The sequence below is a fragment of the Mastomys coucha genome, unplaced genomic scaffold (genome assembly GCF_008632895.1).
Source record: "Mastomys coucha isolate ucsf_1 unplaced genomic scaffold, UCSF_Mcou_1 pScaffold20, whole genome shotgun sequence".
Taxonomy (NCBI): Eukaryota; Metazoa; Chordata; class Mammalia; order Rodentia; family Muridae; genus Mastomys; species Mastomys coucha.
The window spans coordinates 75,315,191-75,319,928 of NW_022196903.1; positions in this window are offsets into that span (position 1 = coordinate 75,315,191).

Sequence of the window (4,738 nt, forward strand, 5' to 3'; positions counted from 1 at the left end):
ATCAGCAGTATTGCAAAATACAGACAATTTATTTACATGGGGACTTCAAAAGGCATAGGTGCCTGTTACTGTTTACAGTAAGTTAGGTAGGGGATTTTTTTTTTTAAAATTAAAATCTCCACAACATTCATAGATATTTCCAAGACTGTGGGAGAGGAAAATTAAGCGATAAATGGATGAATAGTTTGGCTACATTGTAAGAAGGAGCAAAAAGATTGGAAATAGTTTTTGTTGCTGTTGTTTCATTTTTAGTGTGTGTGTGTGGGGGGGTGCTTGTGCACGTGTTCACGTGTGTGCGTGTGTGTGAAAGCCAGAAGTCCACGCTGGATCTTCACTACCTTGGGTTTGGTTTTTGGATTTTGGTTTGTGTGAAACAGTCTCTCATTGAACTAAGAACTTCCCAGTGTCTAGATTGATTAACCAGTAGCTCTAGAAATGTGTGTCTGCTCCTGCAGCACTGGAAATACAAACTCAGCTTCTCATGCTTTCACAACTCATGCTTTCACAACAGGTATATTATTTACTAATGCAGCCATCTCCTCGGCAATAAGATTGGGAATTCTTTATTGTTAAACTTAAAACTAAAAGGATCAACAAAAGGAATCACTAAGAATCTCTAAACCCAGAAACAAGGTGCACACGATGGCCCAATTGTCTGGAAAATGCCAACTGTAGCAACAGAAGAGGCTGACTAGAGAGCAGTGAAGGTCACTGTCCACTCAGATAACACTGTGTCCCCACAGTACTAAACAGCCTTAGCATATACTTCCAGATCTGTAGATGATATGCAAATGGGAATGAATGCCAAGGTTTAAAATAGTCTGTTGTTATGGTTTCTTATGAGAAATAAAGACTGAGAAATGAGAACTGAATTTAGCAAACTAAAAATGGAAAATCACCCAAGACTTTAAATAAGTGAGATCCAGGCCCCACTACCACACATCACTCCTGTAGCTCTGGAAGAAAGAACAAAGACCCTAAGAATAGATTGTAGAGTATGATTAAAAGCCATACCCTCATGACTGAGAAGAAATCTCCATGGGTAAACTGAGTTATAATCCTCAACACCCTGTATAAAAACTAGGCACAGCTGCATGTACCTGTAATCTGAGCACTGGGGGACTGTGAGACAGAGAAGCATGTGGCTCTTTCAGCTCACAGGCCAGGCAGTCTATCCTTAATGGCAAGCTTCCAGTTCAAGAAAATATATTGCCTCTAAAACTGAGGAAGACACCTAGCCTCCTTCTGGGCTTCCGCATGCATATGTCATAGCTATACATACCTGTACACATATGTGCATGCAACACAGAGAGAAGGGTAAGAAAGCAGCTGGGCTTCATAAGTTTAGAACCTCAGTATTTAAAAGATATATCCATTTAAGGCCAGATGGAGCTAAACATTGAGAATCTGTCACAAAATAAGTAAATAAATAGGTGAATTACTAAATGAAACCCTGGTAGGTGTCCCCACATAACTTAAAAGCACTTCCTACTTCTTCTAACTCTAAATCCAGGCCTGTGACTCTCCACCTGAGCTCTAAACCTAACTCTAATCATAGGCTAAAAAAAAACACAAGAGAAATTTTCAAGTTACTATCGAGGTTCTGTTTTTAGGAGCACTCTCCCTTGTTCACAGGAACAAGAAAACTTGACTGATGACTTGTTTAGTGGGTTTTCAGAAGTTAACAGTACTTACTAACTAAGCTTTCTATTGTAGTTACTATTATGTTGCCATGAAAAAAAAATGACCAAGGCAACTTATAGAAGAAGCATTTAACTGGGGACTTGATTACAGTTTCAGAGTCATCATGGTAGGAGGCGTGGTGGAAGGCAAGCAGGCATCGCACTGCAGTGGGAGCTGAGAGCTCACATCTGATCCCAAAGTGTCAGACAGAGAAAGACTTGGCATGGCACAGGGTTTTGAAACCTCAAAGCCTACACCCAGGGCCATACTTCCTCCTACAAGGCCAAATCTACTCCAACAAGGCCATACCTCCTAATCCTTCTTAAATAGTTCCACTAACTGAGGATCAACCATTCAAATAAATGGGTCTATGAGGGCCATTCATATTCAAACCACCAGACTGCCATTCTTTGTCTCTTGTGTACATATGTATGTGTGTGCTTGGATTGGGATGGGATGGAGCCACAGCAGAGGTAAATGTCAGGTGTCATCTCCACCTCATGTTTTTTATTATTACATCTGTGTGTGCATGTATGTGTATGTGCCTGCAAGTGTGGTGTGTGTGTATGTGTGTGTATGTGTGTTCACAATTGCTACAGCACATATGTGGTCTTGTGGGAGTCGTTTTCTCCTTCTTCTATGTGGGTCCTAGGGATCAAGGCTTGTCACAAGCACTTTCCCCATTGAGCCATGTCACCAGCCCTCTGCCTTATTGTTTGAAACAGGCCCTTCTTGCTGATCCTAGAGCTTACTGATGCAGCTAGGCTGGCTGCCCAACAAGCCCCTTTGATCCTCCTGTCTCTGTCCTCTCAGCAAGAGGAATTGAACTTAGGTCCTTATGCTTGCCTGACAATCACTTTACTAATTCATCTATCTCCTCAGCCCACTGAGCTTTCTTTTGTGAGGGATCTAGGGGGTTACATTGCAGATTAAAGTAAAACCAAAGCAAAGCCAGCTTGCCATTCTACAGGGTGTCCTCCATGACTACTGACCAATAGATGGTCTTGAACAGCAGCTGAATGCTCAGCTTTGTGTCTTGCTGACCTTTTACCCTATGCTTCTTCATCAAGCATCTGCTCAGGGCAGCCAAACCACAGCTCAAAGACACCATGTTCAAGTCAATCAGTATTTCTACTTCCGTCCTCCTAAAACCAAAGGTTTGCAAAGTGTTCTCTTCATTCGTATTTCTTGAGTCACAAAAATTGTATAGATGCTGTCTAAAAGGTAAGGTATATCCAAAATTCTTACATCTGCAGAGACTTCATTTCTCAATCCCTCCATGCCCTCATTTGAACAATTACACTTATGAAGAGTAAAGCACACAGTTGGTACCAGGGTCAGTGTGAGTGAGAAGAGGGAGGTTAACTCTCCTGGGTTAGGGTCAGGATGAGTCTACAGAGTTTTATCTGTGATGTCTATGGAGCTTTATCTGTGAATTCATGAACAGCACCTGCCTTTGTTCTCGTTGCACGTGGCTTTCGTGATGGAGAAAGTTTGAATTAAGTTCAAGGAAGGATCCAGTGCAGTTTGGGTTGGAAACTTCACAAGTCTTGCTATGGTAGGTGTGGGATCTCTTCCATCTCCAAGGGGAATAATTACACGATTTCTGCTTTCTGCTCACCTGCCTCCCCCTGTCAGATTTGACATCTCTATTGCAAGATAATTGCCTCCTGGAATATTCAATTAGCTTTTAATTAAATATTGCTCATTAATATAACTGCAAGACAATAAAACATATGTCATTTGATTAGCCAAAAATTCAAATATAAATTACATTCATTTTTATGCCAACATGCACTTTACCTAATGACACATTTGTCACCCTGCTATAAAGAGCTTGTGTGTGATCTTATTTTCTTTTAAAGATGTTTTTTAATAAGCCTACAAGCCAAGTTTTAAAATTAACCTGACAGTTCCTATTCTTTCCCTTATCTCTATAATCACTGTTTAGAAACTAAGTTAAACACAATAGAACTTCTTCATAACAGCAAGTATTTGGATGTCAGCTTGCTCTTCAGTTTTATTTTTTTAAACTTTATTACAAAAACTTGCAAATTAAAACCATCATGCACTGAAATTAATTGGGCTCAAATTTGATACATATCAATGACTTTCCAAAGAGTTAGAACAGTCACTCAGAAGCTATAGATCTTCACATAGATTTTACACATTCACTGCCAAAAGTATTTCATGCATGCATTCAGTTTTAGATAATGTTATTTTCTGTAGAAATTTTGTTTTTATCATATATATTAGGGCACAGTTACTTTTAACATATTTTTCTTACTAGAAAAGTAATACATAGCTCTTTAGAAACCTTTGAAAATACACAAGTAAAAATATGTTGGTGTATTCAAGCCCAGTTCTCTTTTCAGGAGAAACTTTTCCTTTTTCTTGAGTTTTTACAAACTAAAATTATAGCACATATGGCCATAGTTAATCCTGTTTTGTTTTGTTTGTTTTTTAATTTACAGTTCTATTATAACCTTTTCATGTCATTTGCTATTTAGCCAATTTTAAAATCTAAAACACTGTTTATTACATCTAAAACACTATATTTTACACTATCGTTTCCATTATGATTTGAGGACATTAGGTTTTTGTAGGGAGCTGCTTGGATACGATCGTCAGCGGCGGCCGCTTAGACGATCGTATCCAAGATGGCGGATATCTGTCAGACACAGGCTGCTTTTTACGGGGCTGAAGCGGGGAAGAGCAGGGCTCCAAACAGCCTTAATTCTTTCCCCCTGCCCTAGGTGAGCATGCCCTGTGCCTCCCTGTAGGCAGCCACGCAGATACGATCGTCAGCTGCCTAGATCTTAAGTGGCCACCGCTGACGATCGTATCTAAGATGGCGGCCGCAGCTGCAATAGGCTATTCTACTGCGCATGCGCCCCTCCCGATTGGGTGTATACTGCGCATGCACCATCCCAAGTGGGTGTGTACTGCGCATGCACCCTTCCAAGTGGGTGTGTACTGCGCATGCACCCTTCCAAGTGGGTGTGTACTGCGCATGCGTCCCTCCTTAGCAGGTGTATGCTAATGAGGGTTTGAC